This window comes from Triticum aestivum, chromosome 6B, assembly GCF_018294505.1.
Source record: "Triticum aestivum cultivar Chinese Spring chromosome 6B, IWGSC CS RefSeq v2.1, whole genome shotgun sequence".
Classification (NCBI taxonomy): Eukaryota; Viridiplantae; Streptophyta; class Magnoliopsida; order Poales; family Poaceae; genus Triticum; species Triticum aestivum.
The window spans coordinates 423,447,249-423,454,978 of NC_057810.1; positions in this window are offsets into that span (position 1 = coordinate 423,447,249).

Sequence of the window (7,730 nt, forward strand, 5' to 3'; positions counted from 1 at the left end):
ATAAAGGAGCAAGGGGGGAGGAGGCCGGCCCTAGGAGGGGGCGCGCCAAGTGTGGAGTCCTACTAGGACTCCCTAGTCCTAGTAGGATTCCACCTCCCTTGTTGGAGTAGGAGAAGGGGAAAGAGGGGGAGAGGAAGAAGGAAAGGGGGGCTGTGCCCCTTGTCCAATTCGGACCAGAGGGGGGGGGGGGCGCAGGCCTCCTTTCTTTTGGCCTCTCTCCTCTATTCCCGTATGGCCCAATAAGGCCCATATACTCCCCGACGAATTCCCGTAACTCTCCGGTACTCCGAAAAACACCTGAATCACTCGGAACCTTTCCGAACTCCGAATATAGTCATCCAATATATCGATCTTTACGTCTCGACCATTTCGAGACTCCTCGTCATGTCCCCGATCTCATCCGGGACTCCGAACTCCTTCGGTACATCAAAACTCATAAACTCACAATATAACTGTCATCGAAACCTTAAGCGTGCGGACCCTACGGGTTCGAGAACTATGTAGACATGACTTAGAACTATTCTTGGTCAATAACCAATAGCGGAACCTGGATGCCCATATCGGCTCCTACATATTCTACGAAGATCTTTATCGGTCAAACCGCATAATAACTTACTTTGTTCCCTTTGTCATCGGTATGTTACTTGCCCGAGATTCGATCGTCGGTATCCAATACCAAGTTCAATCTCGTTACCGGCAAGTCTCTTTACTCGTTACGTAATGCATCATTCCGTAACTAACTCATTAGCTACATTGCTTGCAAGGCTTATAGTGATGTGCATTACCGAGAGGGCCCAGAGATACCTCTCCGACAATCGGAGTGACAAAACCTAATCTCGAAATACGCCAACCCAACATGTACCTTTGGAGACACCTGTAGTACTCCTTTATAATCACCCAGTTACGTTGTGACATTTGGTAGCACCCAAAGTGTTCCTCCGGCAAACGGGAGTTGCATAATCTCATAGTTACAGGAACATGTATAAGTCATGAAGAAAGCAATAGCAACATACTAAACGATCAAGTGCTAGGCTAACGGAATGGGTCATGTCAATCACATCATTCTCCTAATGATGTGATCCCGTTAATCAAATGAAAATTCTTTTGTCCATGGCTAGGAAACTTAACCATCTTTGATTCACGAGCTAGTCAAGTAGAGGCATACTAGTGACACTATGTTTGTCTATGTATTCACACATGTATTATGTTTCCGGTTAATACAATTCTAGCATGAATAATAAACATTTATCATGAAATAAGGAAATAAATAATAACTTTATTATTGCCTCTAGGGCATATTTTCTTCAGTCTCCCACTTGCACTAGAGTCAGTAATCTAGTTCACATTGCCATGTGATTTAACACCAATATTCATATCTGTATATGATTAACACCCATAGTTCACATCGTCATGTGACCAACACCCAAAGGGTTTACTAGAGTCAATAATCTAGTTCATATCGCTATGTGATTAACACCCAAAGAGTACTAAGGTGTGATCATGTTTTGCTCGTGAGAGAAGCTTAGTCAACGGGTCTGTCACATTCAGGGCCGTATGTATTTTGCAAATATTCTATGTCGGCAATGCTCTGCACGGAGCTACTCTAGCTAATTGCTCCCACTTTCAATATGTATCCAGATTGAGACTTGGAGTCATCTGGATTGGTGTAAAAGTTTGCATCCTTGTAACTTTTTATGACGGGCTCTTTTATCACCTCCATAATCTGGAAACATCTCCTTATACCACTAAGGATAATTTTGACCGCTGTCCAGTGATCTACTCCTAGATCACTATTGTACTCCCTTGCCAAACTTAGTGGTGGAGTATACAATAGATCTGGTAGACAGCATGGCATACTTTATAGAACCTATGGCTGAGGCATAGGGAATGACTTTCATTCTCTTTCTATCTTCTGCCGTGGTCGGGCTTTGAGTCTTACTCAATTTCACACCTTGTAACACAGGAAAGAACTCTTTCTTTGACTGTTCCATTTTGAACTACTTCAAAATCTTGTCAAGGTATTTACTCATTGAAAAAGCTTATCAAGCGTCTTGATCTATCTCTATGGATCTTGATGCTCAATATGTAAGCAGCTTTACCGAGGTCCTTCTTCGAAAAACTCCTTTCAAATACTCCTTTATGCTTTACAGAATAATTCTACATTATTTCCGATCAACAATATGTCATTCACATATACTTATCAGAAATGTTGTATTGCTCCCACTCACTTTCTTGTAAATACAGGCTTCACCGCAAGTCTGTATAAAACAATATGCTTTGATCAACTTATTAAAGCGTATATTCCAACTCCGAGATGCTTGCACCAGTCCATAGATGGATTGCTGGAGCTTGCACATTTTGTTAGCACCTTTAGGATTGACAAAACCTTCTGGTTGCATCATATACAACTTTTCTTTAAGAAAACCATTAAGGAATGCAGTTTTGACATCCATTTGCCAGATTTCATAAAATGTGGCAATTGCTAACATGATTCGGAAATACTTTTTAAGCATCGATATGAGTGAGAAAATCTCATTGTATTCAAAATCTTGAACTTTGTCAAAAACCTTTTTCGACAAGTCTAGCTTTGTAGATAGTAACACTACTATTAGCATCTGTCTTGCTCTTGAAGATCCATTTATTCTTAATGACTCACCGATCATCGGGCAAGTCAACCAAAGTCCATACTTTGTTCTCATACATGGATCCTATCTCAGATTTCATGGCCTCAAACCATTTCGCGGAATCTGGGCTCATCATCGCTTCCTCATAGTTCGTAGGTTCATCATGGTCTAGTTACATGACTTCCAGAACAGGATTACCGTACCACTCTGGTGCGGATCTCACTCTGGTTTACCTACGAGATTTGGTAGTAACTTGATCTAAAGTTTCATGATCATCATCATTAGCTTCCTCACTAATTGGTGTAGGAATCACTGTAACTAATTTCAGTGATAAACTATTTTCCAATTCAGGATAAGGTACAATTACCTTATCAAGTTCTACTTTCCTCCCACTCACTTCTTTCGAGAGAAACTCCTTCTCTAGAAAGGATCCATTCTTAGCAACGAATGTTTTGCCTTCGGATCTGTGATAGAAGGAGTACCCAACATTTTCCTTTGGGTATTCTATGAAGACGCACTTCTCCGATTTGGGTTTGAGCTTATCAGGTTGAAAACCTTTTTCATATAAGCATCACAACTCCAAACTTTAAGAAACGACAGCTTAGGTTTACTACTAAACCATAATTCATATGGTGTCGTCTCAACGGATTTAGATGGTGCCCTTTTAACGTGAATGCAGCTGTCTCGAATGCATAACCCCAAAACAATAGTGGTAAATCAGTAAGAGACATCATAGATTGCACCATATCCAATAAAGTGCGGTTACGACGTTCGGACACACCATAACGTTGTGGCGTTCCAGGTGGCGTGAGCTGTGAAACTATGCCACATTGTTTTATATGAAGGTCAAACTCGTAACTCAAATATTCGTCTTTGCGATCAGATCGCAGAAACTTTATTTTCTTGTTATGATGATTTTTCCACTTCACACTGAAATTCTTTGAACCTTTCAACTATCTCAGACTTATGTTTCATCAAGTAGATATACCCATATCTGCTCAAATCATCTTGTGAAGGTCAGAAAATAACGATACTTGCCACGAGCATCAACACTCATTGGATCGCATACATCGATATGTATTATTTCCAATAAGTCAGTAGCTTGTTCCATTGTTCCGGAGAGCGGAGTTTTAGTCATCTTGCCCAAATAGGCACGGTTCGCAAGCATCAAATGATTCATAACCAAGTGATTTCAAAAATCCATCTTTATGGAGTTTCTTCATGCGCTTTACACCGATATGACCCAAACGGCAGTGCCACAAAATAAGTTGCACTATCATTATTAACTTTGCATCTTTTGGCTTCAATATTATGAACATGTGTATCATTACGATCGAGATCCAACGAACTATTTTCATTGGGTGTATGACCATCGAAGGTTTTATTCATGTAAACAGAACAACAATTATTCTCTGACTTTAAATGAATAACCGTATTGCAATAAACATGATCAAATCATGTTCATGCTCAACGCAAACGCCAAATAACTTTTATTTAGGTTTAACACTAATGTCGAAAGTATAGGGAGTGTGTGATGATGATCATATCAATCTTGGAACTACTTCCAACACTCATCGTCACTTCCCATTCAACTAGTCTCTGTTTATTCTGTAACTCCTGTTTCGAGTTACTAATCTTAGCAACCGAACAAGTATCAAATACTCAGGGGCTACTATAAACACTAGTAAGGCACACATCAATAACCTGTATATCAAATATACCCTTGTTCACTTTGCCATCCTTCTTATCCACCAAATATTCGGGGCATTTCCGTTTCTAGTGACCATTTCCTTTGAAGTGTAAGCACTCAGTTTCAGGCTTTGGTCCAGCTTTGGGCTTCTTCGCGGGAGTGACAACTTGCTTGTCATTCTACTTGAAGTTCCCTTTCTTTCCCTTTGCCCTTTTCTTGAAACTAGTGGTCTTGTCAATCATCAACACTTGATGCTCTTTCTTGATTTCTACCTTCGTCGATTTCAATATCACGGAGAGCTCGAGAATCGTTTTCGTCATCTCTTGCATACTATAGTTCATCACGAAGTTCTAGTAACTTGGTGATGGTGACTAGAGAATTCTGTCAATCACTATCTTATCTGGAAGATTAACTCCCACTTGATTCAAGCGATTGTAGTACCGAGACAATCTGAGCACATGCTCACTAGTTGAGCGATTCTCCTCCATCTTTTAGCTATAGAACTTGTTGGAGATTTCCAATATCTCAACTCGGGTATTTGCTTGAAATATTAACTTCAATTCCTGGAACATCTCATATGGTCCATGACGTTCAAAACGTCTTTGAAGTCCCGATTCTAAGCCGTTTAAGCATGGTGCACTAAACTATCAAGTAGTCATCATATTGAGCTAGCCAAACATTCACAACGTCTGCATCTGCTCCTGCAATAGGTTTTGTCACCTAGCGGTGCATCAAGGACATAATTCTTCTGTGCAGCAATGAGGATAAACCTCAGATCACGGATCCAATCCGCATCATTGCTACTAACATCTTTCAACACAGTTTTCTCTAGGAACATATCAAAATAAACATGTGAAAGCAACAACACGAGCTATTGATCTATAACATAATTTGCAAAGTACTACTAGGACTAAGTTCATGGTAAATTTAAGTTCAATTAATCATATTACTTAAGAACTCCCACTTAGACAGACATCTCTCTAGTCATCTAAGTGATCACGTGATCCAAATCAACTAAACCATAACCGATCATCACGTGAGATGGAGTACTTTTCAATGGTTAACATCACTATGTTGATCATATCTACTATATGATTCACGCTCGACCTTTTGGTCTCCGTGTTCTGAGGCCATATCTGCATATGCTAGGCTCGTCAAGTTTAACCTGAGTATTCTGCGTGTGCAAAACTGGCTTGCACCTGTTGTAGATGGACGTAGAGCTTATCACACCCGATCATCACGTGGTGTCTGGGCACGACGAACTTTGGCAACGGTGCATACTCAGGGAGAACACTTCTTGATAATTAGTGAGAGATCATCTTAAAATGCTACCGTCAATCAAAGCAAGATAAGATGCATAAAGGATAAACATCACATGCAATCAATATAAGTGATATGATATGGCCATCATCATCTTGTGCTTGTGATCTCCATCTCCGAAGCACCATCGTGATCACCATCGTCACCAGCGCGACACCTTGATCTCCATCGTAGCATCGTTGTCATTACGCCATCTATTGCTTCAACGACTATTGCTACCGCTTAGTGATAAAGTAAAGCAATTACATGGCGTTTGCATTTCATACAATAAAGCAACAACCATATGGCTCCTGCCAGTTGCCGATAACTTCGGTTACAAAACATGATCATCTCATACAATAAAATATAGCATCACGTCTTGACCATATCACATCACAACATGCCCTGCAAAAACAAGTTAGACGTCCTCTACTTTGTTGTTGCAAATTTTACGAGGCTGCTACGGGCTTAGCAAGAACCGTTCTTACCTACGCATCAAAACCACAATGATAGTTCGTCAAGTTAGTGCTGTTTTAACCTTCGCAAGGACCGGGTGTAGCCACACTCGGTTCAACTAAAGTTGGAGAAACAGACACCCGCTAGTCACCTGTGTGCAAAGCATGACGGTAAAACCAGTCTCGCGTAAGCGTACGCGTAATGTTGGGCCGGGCCACTTCATCCAACAATACCGCTGAACCAAAGTATGACATGCTGGTAAGCAGTATGACTTGTATCGCCCACAACTCACTTGTGTTCTACTCGTGCATATGACATCTACGCATAAAACCAGGCTCTGATACCACTGTTGGGGAACGTAGTAATTTCAAAAAATTTCCTACGCACACGCAAGATCATGGTGATGGCATAGCAATGAGAGGGGAGAGTATTGTCCACGTGCCCTCGTAGACCGTAAGCGGAAGCGTTATGACAACGCAGTTGATGTAGTCGTACGTCTTCACGATCCGACCGATCCAAGCACCGAACATACGGCACCTCCGTGTTCATCACACGTTCAGCTCGATGACGTTCCCCGGGCTCCGATCCAGCAAAGCGTCGGGGATGAGTTCCGTCAGCACGACGGCGTGGTGACGATGATGATGTTCTACCGGCACAGGGCTTCGCCTAAACTCCGTGACGATATGACCGAGGTGGAATATGGTGGAGGGGGGCACCGCACATGGCTAAGGAACGATCCGTAGATCAACTTGTGTGTTATGGGGTGCCCCCTGCCCCCGTATATAAAGGAGCAAGGGGGAGGAGGCCGGCCCTAGGAGGGGGCGCGCCAAGTGTGGAGTCCTACTAGGAATCCCTAGTCCTAGTAGTATTCCACCTCCCTTGTTGGAGTAGGAGAAGGGGAAAGAGGGGGAGAGGAAGAAGGAAAGGGGGGCTGCGCCCCTTGTCCAATTCGGACCAGAGGGGGGGCGCAGGCCTCCTTCCTTTTGGCCTCTCTCCTCTATTCCCGTATGGCCCAATAAGGCCCATATACTCCCCGGCGAATTCCCATAACTCTCCGGTACTCCAAAAAATACCCGAATCACTCGGAACCTTTTTGAACTCCGAATATAGTTGTCCAATATATCGATCTTTACGTCTCGACCATTTCGAGACTCCTCGTCATGTCCCCGATCTCATCCGGGACTCCGAACTCCTTCGGTACATCAAAACTCATAAACTCATAATATAACTGTCATCGAAACCTTAAGCGTGCGGACCCTACGGGTTCGAGAACTATGTAGACATGACTTAGAACTATTCTTGGTCAATAACCAATAGCGGAACCTGGATGCCCATATTGGCTCCTACATATTCTACGAAGATCTTTATCGGTCAAACCACATAACAACATACTTTGTTCCCTTTGTCATCGGTATGTTACTTGCCCGAGATTCGATCGTCGGTATCCAATACCTAGTTCAATCTCGTTACTGGCAAGTCTCTTTACTCGTTACGTAATGCATCATTCCGTAACTAACTCATTAGCAACATTGCTTGCAAGGCTTATAGTGATGTGCATTACCGAGAGGGCCTAGAGATACCTCTCCGACAATCGGAGTGACAAAACCTAATCTCAAAATACGCCAACCCAACATGTACCTTTGGAGACACCTGTAGTACTC